The sequence below is a fragment of the Eleginops maclovinus genome, chromosome 8 (assembly GCF_036324505.1).
Source record: "Eleginops maclovinus isolate JMC-PN-2008 ecotype Puerto Natales chromosome 8, JC_Emac_rtc_rv5, whole genome shotgun sequence".
In the NCBI taxonomy this organism is placed as follows: domain Eukaryota; kingdom Metazoa; phylum Chordata; class Actinopteri; order Perciformes; family Eleginopidae; genus Eleginops; species Eleginops maclovinus.
In genome coordinates, this window is record NC_086356.1 from 22,198,205 (window position 1) to 22,217,017 (window position 18,813).

General features: G+C 42.9%; 1 protein-coding gene across 3 annotated transcripts in view; it reads left to right on the plus strand.

Annotated features, from left to right (window-relative positions):
• mbd2 (methyl-CpG binding domain protein 2) overlaps window positions 1-9,638 on the plus strand; it is a 63,330-nt gene extending 53,692 nt beyond the window's left edge. For all 3 annotated transcript variants that reach the window (XR_010166278.1, XM_063889401.1, XM_063889402.1), the window contains exon 7: window positions 8,987-9,638. The gene's annotated coding sequence lies outside the window, so the exon portion shown is untranslated. The remainder of the gene's footprint in view (window positions 1-8,986) is intronic.
• Window positions 9,639-18,813: the final 9,175 nt, after the last annotated feature.

An 18,813-nucleotide genomic window follows, 5' to 3' on the forward strand; every position in this document is an offset into this window, starting at 1 on the left:
GCTTTATAAATAAAGTTGATTGATTGAAGTTGATACAAGTTTCAAAAGGAGTATTTAATAAAATGATGCGGCAGTAGGTTTTACAAAAGTTTCACAGCTGTGGCTCAATAGCTCGGACAGGCTTCCACAGGCCACGTAAGAGTCGAACCTCAAAGCAGTTATCTGTCTGGCGGTCAGCGGACAAAAGAGAGCGATTTTACAATACAATCATCTTTCATGCTACTATACCTTTCCGGTCCTAAAAATAAACGACTTCAAAATAAGACGAGTTCCGGTTTCGTCTTCTCTCATTGGTTGGTAGCGGGGGGGGGGGGCTGGATCCTGTTGGCCCCTTGCCCTCACGTGGGTGTTTCCCGGTCTCTTCTATTGGCTGACGTCGTCGGAGTTGTGTCCTCTTATGAGGTCACCGTCGCCATCTGTTGGCGTAGTCATGAAGATTCCCCCTACTATATTCTATTATGCAATCCTTCTGAGGTTTATCAGTTATTAAACACGTAATAGTATTATTGCAGCATCAATGAGTGAAAGGTAGAGGCGGTGTGTTTAGTATGTAACTCCACGCGTCCTTCTCCCTCTACTCATATATACAATACAATATTAGCTATCTGAGGCTAAAACCAACATCCGGTTACAAAATAAACAGTTTCAAAATAAAACGGTTTTCAAAATAAGACAGTGTAGTTACACATGATATTGATTATTATTTCTTACACACACACCCACATTCGATACCGCTGCATCAGTGTATCCTCGGTTATAGCTCATCCACAGAGCCTACTCGTCTGTTTGAAAATAATAAACCCTCAACTAAAGATAGTTGCTTTTGGATGCTTATGACATTTTCTGTGATTGACTTGAAAACTGAGAATGTTTTTAATGACTTCAGACATTATCATATACAAATGTGATCATACAACAACACAACATATTTTTTTAAAGATATACATTTTTCAACACACTACCATTTACAGTGCTATAAGTGACATGACGTCATCAGTAAGCAGGACGGAAGCCGGCCAGAGTCGATCTGGCAGGCCAAGCACATGGTACCTACAACGGCTCAGAAGAAGACAGACAGGAAGTAAACACTAACAGGAACACGGTATGGGCTCTGCAGTGTTTAAGGACTTGTTAGTGGAACAGAAACTGTGAACAGACTTGGACAGTTACAGGCAGGGCTGGTTCTGGAGGGGTAGCAACGGGAGCAATTGCACCCGGTCCGATCTGGAGAGGGGCCCAAAAAAATACAAAAATAAAATAAAAATTAAGATTTCTCTCTGATCCTGCATTAAGTGTACCGCCGAGTTTGTCTCACTTAACAGCACAAAGAGAGATCCTGTATGTTTGCTTCTAGCAGTTTCCTTATTGGCTGTTAACAATTATTTTTTTTAATCAAAAGTCCCCCCTCCCCCCAGTGGGAGTAATCGGAGGCTCAAGACGTGAGATCCACATTCGCTTAGTTGGTTGCCTAGGCTAAATCAAAATGTCTGGAAACAAATCAGGTTTTCAAAAGAGAAAGGATTATAAACTGAGGACTGAAAACACAAAAAAGGAGGCAGAAAATGCAAAGCGAGTCTACAGAAGGGCTGTCCATGCCACAGCAGGCTATTTTCTTAACGTCCCGATTGACCTACTTTAAGACTTTATGCGTGGTGTCTTGACCGCAGCAAATCTGGCAATTATGTCACTGTAATCCACTTGTCTTGCCGTAGCCTACGGTTCTCGGGGGCGGTGCGCTATGTTGCTCCCAGGCCCAGAATAGCGCAGGACCGGCCCGGGTTACAGGAAACCTCGATCAGTGCCGTACTGTACTGTGCTGGCGCGCCATGTAACAGAGTTTTTTTTTTTTTAACTTAGCAGAAGGAATACGATCATTTAAAGTCAATCAAATCATTTCTATATTTGGAGTCAGGTCGTTCGGTTACTCAGTATGTGGCGTGTAATAAATGGGCTAATGTGCAGCACGGCGGTCATTCATGAAAAGTGCTCACCAACAGGGTGATGATGGAGCCTGGCGCTCATTCAATGACTCGCTGCACATTATCCCTTACATGTTGTTAAGCATTAAACACTCAGTCACAGTAAAAGAATCCCTTAAGGAAAAAGGTTGGCACAGTCAGTCTAGAGGAAATAGATTTCATCATGGGAGTGACAGTATGCTGGACAGCTCAGCGGGACATGGAGGCAGACATGGTGATCTCTGATATCACTGCTGCTCTCCACGCTCCTGTTTCATGTAGGCCTATAATTAAAATGTGTGTGAAGGCAAAAGGCGTCCGCAGACAAGTGGTCCTAATTGTAGCCCCGCCCCCAACATTAATGCAGCAGGAGGGAGGAGGTGTCAAGGGGTTAATGGAGAGGCTAATGATGAGCTCTCCACATTAATTGGACTTTTTGTGTCCACAGGCTTACGTTTACTGTGCTGCAGGAGAGAAGAAAGGAGACAGAGAGACAGTTAGCGCTGTTCACGGTTCCATCAAGACAAGCTTAACAACGCCATATGGGTTCAACAGAGTTTCTCATTATTATATTCACACTTAATCTTTTAGTAGAAAAACATCAGGATAGACATGAATGTTAACACAAACACACACACACACACACACACGCACGCTCGCACACACACACACACACACACACACACACACACACACACACACACACACACACACACACACACACACACACACACACACACACAGGTACTTCAATACTTGTGAGGGCTCTCACATAATTCATTCCACACCCCCTCCCTTTCTTTGTGCTCAGGGTCCCTTTATGCTACATTAACAGCATTTTTTATGTTGAATTGGGAATGATGAGTTCATCAATCATGTCCGTCCATTTCCAAATATCTCTTCAAATGAAAGTTAGCTCTTAATGTTTGAATGTTATTCACATGGTCTGTTTTCAGAAATGTTTTGAATGAAAACCACAAACAAACAGAGCCTAACCTTCACAGTATTCTAGTGTGTATAAAGTAGTTCCTTAAACCTAATGATGTGGTTTATTTTTTACTGTATTTGGGTAAGGTCTAATGACTGTGTCAAAGAAACAATGCTAACAATGGTCACAGGTTAGCTGTGTCACCAATCTTTATTTTACAGATGAGGTGGTATGGAGCCACTAATGTAAAAATGCCAACGGGTAAGATTCTCATTGCAGCATCAGGAGGCAGCGGGACATATAACAGAACATTTGACTGCAGCAAATGTCTTGTCAGTTCTCCGGCCGTTAACTTCATAATAAATATTTAGTGTTTACCATCAAAGTTCCAACTCTCCCTGTGTCTCTCAGAGTTTCGTGTCCATTGCATCAGAAGTCTCACACTGAGGAGTACAGCGCCAGCGCGCACTGCCTCTTTACAGCCAAGCTGTGTTTATCCTCATCAGATCAGCTAAAAAGCGCTGCAGGCTGCTATCTTAACCCCCCCCCCCCCCACACACACACACACACACACACACACACACACACACACACACACATACACCTCTAAACACATCAGACTGCCCGATTATTGATTTTATAAAGGAGATATCCGGTCACCAGGATGCCTGATGTGTGTCTCGCTCTGCTCAGCTCCGCTGTGTGTGTGTTTGTGAGCATGGGTTACTCTCTTGTTCGCATCAGAAACACTTACAGTGGGGCAAAAAAGTATTTAGTCAGCCACCAATTGTGCAAGTCCCCCATTTAAAAAGATGAGAGAGGCCTGTAATTTTCATCATAGGTATACCTCAACTATGAGAGACAAAATGGGGGAAACAATCCAGGAAATCACATTGTCTGATTTTTAATGAATTAATTGGTAAATTCCTCGGTAAAATAAGTATTTGGTCACCTACAAACAAGCAATATTTCTGGCTCTCACAGACCTGTAACTTCTTCTTTAAGAGGCTCCTCGGTCCTCCACTCGTTACCTGTATTAATGGCACCTTTTTGAACTCGTTATCAGTATAAAAGACACCTGGCAACAACCTCAAACAGTCATACTCCAAACTCCACTATGGCCAAGACCAAAGAGCTGTCAAAGGAGACCAGAGACAAAATTGTAGACCTGCACCAGGCTGGAAAAACTGAATCTGCAACAGGTAAGCAGCTTGGTGTGAAGAAATCAACTGTGGGAGCAATTATTAGAAAATGGAAGACATACAAGACCACTGCTAATCTCCCTCGATCTGGGGCTCCACGCAAGATCTCACCCCGTGGGGTCAAAATGATCACAAGAACGGTGAGCATAAATCCCAGAACCACACGGGGGGACCTAGTGAATGACCTGCAGAGAGCTGGGACCAAAGTAACAGAGGCTACCATCAGTAACACACTACGCCGCCAGGGACTTAAATCCTGCAGTTCCAGACGTGTCCCCCTGCTTAAGCCAGTACATGTCCAGGCCCGTCTGAAGTTTGCTAGAGGGCATTTGGATGATCCAGAAGAGGATTGGGAGAATGTCATATGGTCAGATGAAACCAAAATAGAACTTTTTGGTAAAAACTCAACTCGAGGAGAAAGAATGCAGAGTTGTATCCAAAGAACACCATACCTACTGTGAAGCATGGGGGTGGAAACATCATGCTTTGGGGCTGTTTTTCTGCAAAGGGACCAGGACGACTGATCTGTGTAAAGGAAAGAATGAATGGGGCCATGTATCGTGAGATTTTGAGTGAAAACCTCCTTCCATCTGCAAGGGCACTGAAGATGAAGCGTGGCTGGGTCTTTCAGCATGACAATGATCCCAAACACACCACCAGGGCAACGAAGGAGTGGCTTCGTAAGAAGCATTTCAAGGTCCTGGAGTGGCCTAGCCAGTCTCCAGATCTCAACCCCATAGAAAATCTTTGGAGGGAGTTGAAAGTCCGTGTTGCCCAGCGACAGCCCCAAAACATCACTGCTTTAGAGGAGATCTGCATGGAGGAATGGGCCAAAATACCAGCAACAGTGTGTGGAAACCTTGTGAAGACTTACAGAAAACGTTTGACCTCTGTCATTGCCAACAAAGGGTATATAACAAAGTATTGAGATGAACTTTTGTTATTGACCAAATACTTATTTTCCACAATAATTTTCAAAATTAATTCATTAAAAATCAGACAATGTGATTTCCTGGATTTTTTGTTCTCATCCTGTCTCTCATAGTTGAGGTATACCTATGATAAAAATTACAGACCTCTCTCATTTTTTTAAATGGGAGAACTTGCACAATTGGTGGCTGACTAAATACTTTTTTGCCCCACTGTACATCTTTATTTTCATGTCCCTTTAGGGCAGGGGTGTCAAACTCATTTTGGTTCAGGGGCTACATACAGCCCACTCTGATCTCAAGTGGGCCGGGCCAGTATGATACAGCAAAACAACCTATAAATATGCCTAACACCAACTCCAAGTGCTGTTTTCCAATATTATGCTTCAATTCTATTCATCATTTAGCCTACATTTAAACATTATAATTCACAGATCATAGTGGACCTATAAAAGCACAACACATGTATGCACAGATAGGCCTATGGAACTGAATGAATAGCATTTCACTTTGTTTAAAACTGGTTTATTTTACAGTGGATACATTTTTACATCTGACCACCTGAACCAACTCACCACATGAAGTGGGAATTATGAAGAAAGTTATCACACTGCTTTGTCAATTCATGTGTAGGAATAAAAAAAACAAAACATACATTTTAGCGGGAGTTTTTTCAACCCTCCGGTTCAGGAAACTATTCTCAGGATGACATCACACATCTCTCAGCATGTGAAACTAAAGCCCTTTTGTAGAGCAACAGAAGCAACAGTGGGAACAACAACCGCAGCCACAATGGCATCAGCAATATCAGCAGAGACAGAAACTGCACAGTAGCAATAATATGTCCACCAGCTCAGAGCAACCAAAGCCTTTAATCCTCTCTGTACATACTAGACAACAACGCTTACCTTCTGTACGTTTTAAATTCCGATATTACTTTTGTGTCGTTTTTAAATAAAGCTGATTAAAATGATATCAGAAAAGACACTGAAGAACAGCACAGAGACACTTTGCAAACTGCTGGACGGCTTGTGCTAACGTGCTAACTCTCACTGCTCTTCACTGGTTTCTGATGTCTGAGGTGTCAGATTGTGCTCAGTTTTAAGGAAGTCTTCAAGGGTTTTAATTAAATGATGAGAATATGAAATAAAACAATTGCTTATTTAAGACAAATTTTATATCTTGAAAGAACAAACATTTACATTTCTGGGACTAAAGGAAATAAATGATTTTATTCACAATTATTTGTGTTTCCTTCAAATCTCCTGATTTAAGACTGTGTTTCTGGGGATGTTGCCAGTATGATACAGCAAAACAACCTATAAATATGCCTAACACCAACTCCAAGTGCTGTTTTCCAATATTATGCTTCAATTCTATTCATCATTTAGCCTACATTTAAACATTATAATTCACAGATCATAGTGGACCTATAAAAGCACAACACATGTATGCACAGATAGGCCTATGGAACTGAATGAATAGCATTTCACTTTGTTTAAAACTGGTTTATTTTACAGTGGATACATTTTTACATCTGACCACCTGAACCAACTCACCACATGAAGTGGGAATTATGAAGAAAGTTATCACACTGCTTTGTCAATTCATGTGTAGGAATAAAAACAAACAAACATACATTTTAGCAGTGCATGAGCAATAGGATTACAGTCCAAACTTTTTTGTACTGAAGCTGCTGACTGATATTAAACTGCACAAGTGGTCTTCAAATACTATATTACCACAGTCAATCTTATTTTATAAGATTTTATTCTGTATTTGTCAGAGTGCAAAACAACAGAATTAGGTCACTGTTTAACCTCCCTCCCCTTTTTTTCTCTCACTGCGGTCTACCGGCAGCTCCTGAAACTTGGGTTCTTTTACGCTTCACGCATGCTACAATATCAGGCACCATATCCTGAGTAACAGCCAACTTCAGAATGTAATTTAAGTGCTTGTGTGTTAGCCGAGCGCAGCTTTGTTTTATTGATGGTCATAGCAGAGAAAACCTGTTCACAAATATAGGTTGTCCCAAACATGCAAAAAACCTTTGCAGCCAGGGCAGTTAATTTGGGGTAACCTGGCAGGGGATACTGATAAAATGTGTCCAAGCCCACCGATGCAAATTTGTCCTTCATATCTGAATCACATTGCAAGTCAATTATTTTGAGTTGGATGTCAGCGGGCATATCAGAAGCCTTGACTGTAAATGGCGAGCGAAAAACGGTGAATTCGGTCTCCAGTTCACCGAAGACCTGAAACCGTCGCTCAAACTCCTGCAGCAATACTATAATTTTGTCTTTATATTGATCCATATCAGCATTAAGTCCGGTCGCATGTACATCTCTTAGGCAAGGGAAATGAGCGGTGTCACCACTAGATAGTCTTGTCTCCCAGAGTGATAGTTTCAACTTCAATGCGCGTATGCTCTCAGTGACAACTTTTTTGCGGCCCTGCAACATTTTGTTAAGATTGTTCAGGTGCTGTGTAATATCCACCATAAAGGCAAGGTCCTGCACCCATTATGGCAATTTAAGTTCTTCCACCGGTTTGCCTTTTTTCTCCATGAACTGTCCAATTTCCTCTCGTAGCTCAAAGAAGCGCTTCAATACCACACCTCGGCTTAACCACCGTACTTCAGTATGGTATGTCAAGCCAGCCGTAATGTCTTTATCACTCAGAAGACTGTCAAACTGACGGTGATTCAGACATCTCGCGCGGATGAAATTAACCGTTCGAATAAGATGATCCATTTTTAGTGATTTGCAACACAATGCTTCCTGGTGCAAAATACAGTGAAATGTTCAAAAAGCTTTTCCTCCATTTGTGGCCTGTACTTTCTCTCTGAATTTGGTTGCATTGCCTGCCTTTCTCCCGATCATTGATGGTGCACCATCTGTAGCCATGCTGACCGAACGGGACCAGTCCACTCCAACCTTGTCCAACCCTTCAACGAGAGCGGTAAAAATGTCAACCGCTGTTGTAGTGTCCATCATAGGTACCAATCCAAGGAACTCCTCTGTGACTGTCAAAGTCTCATCAACACCACAAATGAATATGGCCAGTTGAGCAACATCTGTAATATCGGTGCTCTCATCAATTGCAACCGAAAAAGCAATAAATGACTTGACTTTGTCATTCATTTGGCAGTCCAAGTCTGCCGAAAGATCTGAAATCCTATCTGCGACAGTGTTCCTCGTTAGGATAATGTTGACAAAGGCCTGTCGCTTTTCATGGCACACGATTTCTGCAGCCTTCAGTATGCATGTTTTCACGAACTCACCTGCGACTATCTCGTTAGCAATAAGGTAGCTAGCTTTCACCGCTGCATCACTGACCTCTCAGCTACGGGTAAAAACAGACTGCTGTTTCTTCAGACCTGCTAACAATTCATTTATCTTCTCTGTTCTTAGTTGTCCTCGAAAATGGTTGTATTTTTCCACCGTGATGAGTCTCATAGTGGCGCCGAATATTATATTCCTTTAGCACTGAAACTTGCTGGTTACCCACCAAGCACACAGGTTTCCCATTCACATCTGTGAAAAAAATAAGAATCAGTCCACTTTTCTTGAAAAACTGCACTCTGTATCCACTTTTCTTCTTTTTGACGAAGACATTTTGGAGGGTGTCGCCGTGGATAATTTTGACAAAATCTGGGCACGTTTCTGTTTATTTTTGGATGACCGGATGCAAATTTACGAGCTGACTGGATCTCTTGTTATGTCAGTGCGACCTCTACTGGACAAATGTGGAATCTCTTCATTTTGCATTATTGGGGACGTTGTCTCGCGGGCCGGATTGAACCATGGGAGGGGGCGGTTAACACCCATGGGCCGTATTTTTGATACCCCTGCTTTAGGGGCTCCTCAGCAAACTTTCTTTTTCATCAAACTAAAACCTAAACCTGTTTGAATAAACCTGTGAGTGTTCATTGTTGCACTAACTCTTTCTCTCTGTCTCTCTCTCCAGAAATTCTGTTCTGATGGTGAATCCCGACAAACCAAAAGCAGAGCGCCCACAGACTCTCCTGCTGCCTCAGTGGGAGTTTTTTCAACCCTCCGGTTCAGGAAACCATTCTCAGGATGACATCACACATCTCTCAGCATGTGAAACTAAAGCCCTTTTGTAGAGCAACAGAAGCAACAGTGGGAACAACAACCGCAGCCACAATGGCATCAGCAATATCAGCAGAGACAGAAACTGCACAGTAGCAATAAGATGTCCACCAGCTCAGAGCAACCAAAGCCTTTAATCCTCTCTGTACATACTAGACAACAACGCTTACCTTCTGTACGTTTTAAATTCCGATATTACTTTTGTGTCGTTTTTAAATAAAGCTGATTAAAATGATATCAGAAAAGACACTGAAGAACAGCACAGAGACACTTTGCAAACTGCTGGACGGCTTGTGCTAACGTGCTAACTCTCACTGCTCTTCACTGGTTTCTGATGTCTGAGGTGTCAGATTGTGCTCAGTTTTAAGGAAGTCTTCAAGGGTTTTAATTAAATGATGAGAATATGAAATAAAACAATTGCTTATTTAAGACAAATTTTATATCTTGAAAGAACAAACATTTACATTTCTGGGACTAAAGGAAATAAATGATTTTATTCACAATTATTTGTGTTTCCTTCAAATCTCCTGATTTAAGACTGTGTTTCTGGGGATGTTGACAGTGATTATTATATATTATTATTATTTTGTACACACATCTCATTTCTCTAAATGTACATCGAGCATCTAGGAGCCTCTCCGGAGGAGCTTTAACCGAGGATGCACTGATGCATCCTCCCAGGATTGTATTTCTGGCAACAGTGACGTTTAACAGAGGCGCGACGCACGGCTGGACTTATCTGAACCAATGACAGCTCTGCAAACTGTTCCGTTGGGATAACAAGTTATTTAAGACGACCACATGTGTAGATGCAGCAGTGAGGACAGGTCTCAGTTTTACTGGTTTCCCCTGCTTACTTTAAATAATTATAAACACAACTTTTGGCCCATCATTTAATTTCCCCATTGTAGCAATCAGAGAGAGGGGTGATACACACTCATATATATATATATATATATATATATATACACTGTATGTATATGTATATGTATATATATATATATACAGAGCCGGTTTAGACCTCCATGGGGCCCTAGGCAAAATTCTGCTAAGGGGCCCTCTTAACTGAACAGTCGCACCTGACACCCAGTGCTTCCACTCATCCCCACTTTAAACATATTGCACTAGTGCTGCCACCTGTTAGTCTAACTCAAAATAAATACAGACCAAATCAGACCAAATCAAATCAAACTAAATGTGTAACAAATTACTCACCATTAAAAGTGTCCCTTTCTGCACTTTCTGGATGCAAAATCATCAATAATGTCATCATATGATATTTGCTTCCCCACATCATGGTTGATGCTCATGATGGCCAAACGAAGAAGTTCCTGGGACATGGAAGATCTCAGATCGTTTTTGATCATGTTTAACTTGCTGAAGCTCTTCTCAGCTGAGGCAACTGTCACAGGCAGAGTGACAGCAATTCTCAGGGCTATCCAAAGGTTAGGATAGAGTTCCTCCAGATTTTTCTCACAAAGGAAAGAAAGCTGAAGTTCAGCACTACTCCATATTTAGTCTTCACCTGGTTCAGAGTTTCAAATCATTCATCAATGGATGCTATTGTGGAGTCAACCCCAAGGTTGAAGAAGTTGACCTCAAGATTCCGCAGTGAATCAGCCACTGGCTCATCTGAATCTCAGAGGCCTGATACCTGACTGCATGGACACTTTGAAGCCTGCTCTTCCATCTTGTGTCAGTCCATGACTTCACTGTTATGTTCACATGTTGCTTCAAGATATTCACCTTTGTGTGCCAGCAGAAAAAAAGGTGAACAGCTTTTGTACATAGCCAAAAAAACCAACAGCATCTTTGGAGGATTTGGCAGCATCTGCAATGACGAGGTTTAATGTGTGTGCACCACATGGAACAAACACAGCTCTAGGATTCATTCTCAACAGTCTGGCTTGTACTCCTTGGTGTTTACCTTTCATATTGGCCCCATTGTCATAGGCTTGCCCTCTGCAATTGTCAAATGGAATTTTCAAGATCAGTCAGCTTGTCCAAGATGACTATAGACAGACTTAAGCCAGTTGTAGCCTCAACATTCAAAAAGCCGAGGAAGTGCTCCTTTATCTCTGGCTGTCCCTTTAAAGCCACACTTCTGAGGATAATGGGACATCTGCTCCTGGTGACTAATGTCAGGTGTACAGTCTAAGATAATGGAGAAGTATTTTGAGACTATCACTTGAGTCACAATAGTTGTGAGAATCCTGTCACTCACAAGCTGTATCAGCTCATTCTGTATGTCCTTACTAAGGTAATGAGCATGTGTCTTTAATTCTGCTAACATGATTTTCCAAAACAGGGTCAAATTTAGCTAATTCATTTAGTTGGTAGGGACAGTGCTCATTGATTAACAGACAAATTGCTGTGAATAAGCCAGAGTTAGCTGCTATGCTAATTTCCATCTGTTGTCCCTAGCCAGATCTTAGAAGGCACCCTAAGATATAAAAATACATAAACTGATAACAAATAAAACCATAATTAAAAAGACTAAACACACCCTCAAACAGACACAGACAATGCACGCCTCTCACTACACCCTCCACATAAAAATGACAGCATACAGTAGGTTACAGTATGAATAAAGAAAGGAGGGAATGAGAAGAATAACATTACATGGCTTTAAGCATTTGGTATGTGGTTACAGATATGATATTCCCTAATCCAAAATTTGAGTTTGCTTTTGAAAGTTGTAAGGCTGTTACACTCCCTTAATTCATTGGGCAGACCATTCCAATAATTGGTGGCTCTGATTGAGAAGGCTGTGTGTCCAAACTTGCTTTGTCTGTACTGCACTACACAGTCCCCTCTGGCGGTTGATCTGGGTACTCTATTGACATTATCTTTCTGTTTTATGAATTGGTGCACTGGGGGTGGAGCAAGCCCATGAAGTACCTTAAAGGTGACAGGCATCAGAGAATTGTATAAAGTTTTCAAAGTTAAACAAGTTATGCTTTTTCACTAAAAGACAATGGTGATAGCTATTTGCCTTACGGTCCAGTGTTTTTAGTGCTTGCATATAGAGAGATTCAATTGGTTGCAAAGTTGTTTTATTGGCTTGCGACCAGCTAGTTAAGCAGTGAGAAAAGTGAGGGAAGAGCATTGCATGCAAAAAAGCTTTGCAGTCTTCATTGGCAGGTATGGTCTTATGTGTCTAAAATTTGCCAGGTTAAATTTGACAGTATTGGCCACCTTTTTTGCATGCTTTTGAAATGAGAGTTGTGAGTCTAGGATGTTTCCCAAATATGTAAAGTCAGGCACCACTCTGATCTTCTCTTGTTTAACTAGGACAGCAGGGTTATGAGACACAGTAGATTGTTTTGAAAAATACATACAGTACAAACAGTTTTGCTTATGTTCAGCTGTAAGCATGAATTGGTTAGCCAGGTGGATACATGGCCCATGGCTTCAGTCAGTTGGTGTGCGGCTTGATGTTTATTTTTAGCATGCACATAGGGGGGACGTCCATATTCATATTTTTCCCCGCTTTTCCTCGGGGTCCGGGGGAGGTAAACTCCAGAGAGGCCCCAAATTTCCTTTCCCTGGCCATAAAACCAGTCTCGGGGTTTTCCAAGGCGTCCCAGGCCCAGCAAAGGAATTTCCCCACCTGGTCTGGGTCAAAACCCCTCGGTCTTTTTCCCAGCTGGTCCCGGGAACACCTTGGGGGAGGCGCCCAGGTGGCATCCTCACAGTCCCCAAACCACCTAAACGGGTTTCCTTTCAAGCAAAGGGGAGCGCGTTCTACTCCAGTCCCCCGGTGAGAACTTCTACCACCCCTAAGGGAGGTGCCAGCCACCCTGTGGGGGAAATCCCATTTCGGCCGCTTGTATGAAATCTCGTTTTTCGGTCATGACCCACCTTAGCCATAGGTGGGGGTAGGAACGAAGATCCCCGTAGACGGAGTTTTCCCTTTGGCTCAGTCTCTTTTGCCCAAAACGGTGGGGAAAAGGGGGGAACGGCAGTCCGCCCCCCCGCTGCTCCTTTTGGGGGCCCTTCAGTTTCCATTGTTCCCCATCGAAAAAAAACCCCCGAATATGAACCCCTTTCACTTGGGGAAAGGTTCTTTCCCCTCCTGGGGGGACAATCCACGGTTCTGGAAAACCGGGCCTCAGTTTTTGGGGTGTGACCCACCCAGCCGCTTCAAAATCGGCCGCAAACCCGAAGTGAATGCTGAAGGTCAAACCGATAAAGCCATTAGGACTACATCATGCAAAACAGTGGTGCAATCCTTACCCCCACCGAACTGCAAAACCCCCTCCCCCCCATACGCCTCGAAATCCTGCCGGGATTCACAAACAGGTGGTGAAAAAGGCAGCCCCCGGGGGCCCAACCTCCCCGGAAAAGGGCCCGACGTGCTGCGAGGCCCCGGACACGCCTCGTTTTTGGAGTCAGAGATTGAATGCCCTGAGCAAAGCCCCCCTACCCATCCCCAGCCCCTCCCCTTCCCGGGAACCCGGAAAAACCCTTCTCCCAAACCCCCAAAGCATGAACCAATACGTACCCCGCCCCCCCGGGATCCTTTGGGCGGTGAAAAAGTGGTCCGTCGTTCCACCCAGGACAAAAACCCGCTTGTTCCCTTCAATCTGGGGTTTTTGAAAATCGGCCCGGACCCTCCTTTCCAGCCCCTAGAGAAAAACTTTCCGGGGGGGTGGTAAGTGATGCCTCGTAATTGGCACACACCTCTGTCCCCCTTTTTAAAGGGGAACCACACCCCCCTTGCACTCCTTTGGGGTACTTTTTCCGACCCCCCGCAATGTTGAGGACGTGTCAACCATGAAACCCCCTAACACCCCAACCCTTCCTTTTTTTGGGGGATCTACCCCCCGGGGCTTTGCATGTGAATTTTTTTAAAACTCCCTCATGACTTTCCCCCGTGAGATTGGTTTTGCCCCCCTTTCATACTCCAGCTCCCCCCCTTAACATAGGGGGGCGGTTTTTGGTTAGGGTTTTCCTAAAATTTTTCCCCAAAGCCCTAAACATATCATTGAGGTCAACGGGCCCCCTCCTTTACTGTAAAAAGCTTGGAGGGTTTCCCCCTGTTCCCCCCCAGGGTTTGTCAACTTTGGTCCGGGTTTTGGGGGGTTTTGTTTTTTTTTTTTTTTTTTTACTTTTTCCCCCCCTTTCTAAAAAGGGCTCCCCCCCAGGCTGGGGTGCTGCCTTCGGGGGGGGGGAATTAAACCCGGGAGGAGTAAGGGATAAATTGAAGGTTTTTATGGAGGTTTAAAAAATTGTAAGGGTTGGGGGGTTTACCGCCCCTTGGGCCCCCCAAACCTTGAGCCCAAGTTCCCGCCGCAGTTGGCAATAAGGTTTTAAAACCCCGCCCCATGGTTAATGTTCCAAGGGAAGGGATGCCAAAAGTGAATTTTTTTGGTTTTGGGAAAATGGGATTAAATTTTTTCCCTAAAGAAAATTTGGGTTTGGGGGTTTGCCCAAGGTTTGCCCTTTGAAAAATAAAGAGGGTTTTTATTGAAATGATTTCCCCAAAGTGAAAAATGGGATTTGATAATAAAAAAAAGATTGATTTGATGTTTGTAAGTAAATGGATCCTTTTTCATTTTGGGCGTTTGGGGAATTAAAAACAAAAACCATAAAAAAAACCACCCCCCGGGTTCAGATCGGGGGGGCCCCCCAATCACGCCCTCCAAATGTCCCATCATTGCCCACTGTGCATTGAAGTCCCCCAGCAAGATAAGGAGCCCCCTTCGGAGCCCCAAACGGGAAAACTTTTCGGGGTCCCAAAAAGGCGAATACTCGAAGCTTTTTGGTGTAAGCACCCCAAAACAGGTCGGTTTTCCCCCCCATGCCCGGGGGTTAGGGAGGCGAGGATGTGCTTGCATAGTTTTGTATGTGCCTGATGGACAGACGTGGGCAGGTCATTGATGTATAGCTAAAAAAAAAAAGGGGCCCATATAGATCCTTGGGGGGACACTATTTTACGCTTGGTATGTAGCCCATGTTTTTTTATGCATGCACTTTTGCTTCGTCATTAAATAAAATTCCCCTTTCCATTTGTGGCACCCCCAAGAAATTAAAGTAAGAAATTTTTTGACAAAAGAACTTCATGTTTGACAGTGTCAAAGGCCTTCTTTGGTCTAAAAATATGCCCCCAAAACCCCCCTTATCTAGTTTCATTTTTATATTCTCAAGAAAAAGCAGTTGCTGTTTCTTGGGGGGGTTTACTCTCCCGGAGTGGTTTTTGGCCTTTTTTAAGGGAAAAACTGGTCAGGCTTTGCCCCCCCATTTCTCGGCTATTGGAGACACAGGTAGGATAAAGGGGTCTGTAGTTCCCACCAGGGGGCGATTAGCCTTAAAAGAGGGGTTTTCCACAGGTCTTCCAGGAATGGGAAAAAGCTTGTTTTTTGATAAGTTAATAAGTGGGTGATGGCTTTTAAACGGCTGTATTTTGGTTTTTAAAAAAAATGTTAATAAAGGCCCAAAGGGGCGTCTTTAGCTTTTGAATTTTTTAAGGAGTTAGGGGTTTTTTCCCCACCCGGCATGTTTTCCCCACAATTCTAAAATTGGTTTACATATCAATAGGAAAGCTATATTTTACAATGTTAAAATTATGTGAATTTCCCCTAATGATGGATAAAAACATTATTAAAAGTGCTCTATACTGTCACTTTTTGGGTTAGATTCCTTAAATTTTAGTTCAAGTCCCTTTACGCAATTTTGATGTTTTTCCTTTAATTTTTTGAGATTTTTCCGTTTAAATTTCCCCATTTCCCTTTGATCATCAATTACTTTTATAAGAAATAGTTTGGGCTTTCCCTTTTTTTTTTAAACTCTATTTCGGAACGGTTAGCAAACCGTCACTTTAAACCCCGACTTAGAGCAGTTTTAGTGGGAATCTGGGTTTTTTCATTTGTTTCCAGAAAACCCTCATTTACCAAGGTAGAGTATTTTTTTGTTTTGACTGTGTGGCTTTCTTGTACTATGGGAGGATAAAAACAGTGGTTAAAAAAAGGTTGGGCATTTTCACCTCAATGGAAAAAGATCAACCGTTGATATTTTTGAGAAATTTTAAACTGCCTATCCTGTTTTGGAATTCTGGTATCCTCTTCACAGGATTGTATTTTAAAAATTTTTTTGGGGTAGTTTCCTTCCGTTGTAATATTTGGTCGGATAAAGTTAAAATAGATTATAGATTTTTTATCCTTTGGGGTCGTTTGACAAAAAGACTTTTGGTTTGAGTGGAGTGAGTGATGGGGTGGGCCAAAACCCTAGGTGGGATAAATGTTCTGTTTTTTTTTTAAATTTTTTTAAAAGGGGTCTGAGCTTTTTCCCAGTTTATATTAAATCACTCAAAAAAAGAGTTCTTCTCTGTCTTCACATTGTTTCAACATTGTAGGGGGTTGTAAAAAAAAGCATGTTGATGAAGGGGGAATCGGAAAATAAGAAAAATGACATTTCGGGATAGCCGCTTTCATCCAATGCTTCCTCTCTAAGGCAGGTGACCATTCGATCAGATTACATTTGATTGTCTCTTTCACATAGATTAACCCCCCCCCCCCCCTCCCCCTTTGACCCGTCCTTTCTAAAAAACAATATACCCGGGGGACATTGAAGCTCTTCGGGGAAGATTTATTTAACCCTGTTTTTGAGCCCCAGAAAATCCAATTGGGGTTTTTTTTAGCAGATTCCCTTGGATCGCTCTTTGATAACTATGCAATGTTTTTTGTGTCGCCGTAACCCCCTTTGGGTTTAGAAAGGGGTCCCCACGGTTTTTTATGTGGAGAGTTTGGAACAAATTAAACTTGGGTATTTTTGATGCTGGATTGAGACCAATGATTTTTCATTGTGCAGTGTTGTTTACAGGCCCCATTACCGGGCAGACTCCCAAAAAAAGGGGCATGAGGGTTGGGGAAATCAACGCTGGGGGCGTCAAAATCCCCAGTGTCCGAGCCGCTGTCCGTGTAAGGCGATCCCACCGGAGGACCATGGGGTTTTCGTTTTTGGGAGGAGATGCGTGAGCCACCCGAACAAAAGCCCACCCGGCCTTTTTCCCCCTGCCCCGATCCCCTTTTTTGGGGGGGGGGGTGAAAACCTGGTTGGGGGGGAGGGGTTGGTGAAAGGGTTGGGGGTTTGTAAAAGGAGGTTTTTGGGGTTTGGTGGGGTCTTATTTTTTTTTGGACCTGAGGGCAGGGACCGGCCGTTTCAAACCCGTAAAAAAAGGGCCTCATGGGGGCTGAGCCCGGTTTAGGTCTCCAGTAGGAATTTTTAAAAAGCCCGAGAGATGCCAAGAAAAATGTAAAAAATTGATATTCTTTCCCCTTTGGAATCGCTAGGGGTTTTCGAGCAAAAAATTTTCTAATTGGGAAAATAAAAAATTCCAAAATAATTTTTGGGTTTAGAACTTATCGATGAAAATTGAAATGTTTCTTTAGTAGAGGGTTAAAAAAAATTTTTTGAGGGGTTAAAGGGCATCTCCCATCCCTTTTTACCCCCAAACTTTTTCCCCCTTTTAAGGTTTTTCCAGACATTAAGCCCCAATAAAATTTTTTTAAATATTTCGTTTTAGGGGAACCCTCATGGTGCCCTTCAAAGGGGGAAGGCGTTTTTTATAATTTTTACAGTCATTAACACCTTTCCCCCTTTATTTTGTTGTTTTTTTTGGAAAAGGTTTACAGCAAAAAACATTTCCGCGTTTTTTATTCAATGGTAAGAAAAGCCAGCTCCTGGTTAATTTTTTTTTTCCCCTTTGCAGCCCTCTCTGTAATTTTCCGGAGGAACCTTCGGACTTGTCTTTGGGGGGGAGAAAAAACAATTGGCTTTTAATGGACCTCGCGCATAACTCAGTCCCCTACGTCCGTTAAGTGGGGGGCCCGTCTGCTTCAATTGGTTGGGAGAATGTTGCTTTAGGGTTGAGCTAGCTTCTGTCTTGCTGTACAACATATTTAAAAGTGGGTCACTGTGCCTGTTATTTGGGCGTCCCTCCATGGGGACGACTGAAATCTGGTGCTTGTTAGGGAATTAAGAGCACCGTAAAAAAAAGATTTAGGTACCTTTTTTCCAAACAAACAAAATTCAAAATTTTTAAATATTTATCCATTACTTTCCATTTTGTATAAGTGCAGTTGTAACTACACTCAGAGCGATTGATATAACACTTAAATTACAGAAGCTACCAAGACAAACACGGAGACCGTCCGGGGTTCACCCAGGGCTCACCGCCCTGTTATGTAGGTCAAACACGGACTAGCCCCGTCCCTCCCACTCTCCCACCCGGAGGGGAGAGTTACCTGACTGCTGTTGCTGCTGTTCATTTCATGCACTTTCTTTTTTCTCTTTTCACTCCCGATGGATAACTCCGCTTCATCTTGCTGATGCCGTTGATGCACATGCAATCTGACGTGTGCGAGCAGCGCGACGGAGGGTCACGTTGTCACGGTCTTTTGTTTTGTTTTTTCCCACGGGGTTCCCGGATGCATTCCCGGAAATGTTCTCGACACGCCCATTTTACCAAGGATGCATCGGATGCAAACTTGTTTTAACTCGGCAGTGAATATATCCCAGCATTTATTTCGGCATTCAAGCGAAGAGCGGAAAATTATTCGACGTCATTGGACAATGGTACGTTTTTACTATTTTCGTATGCTATTTCATCACTACAAATTCCCTTTGAGGCGAGAAATCAAGGGTATGGATTTCAAACATTAGCAGTTTTACGAAAAT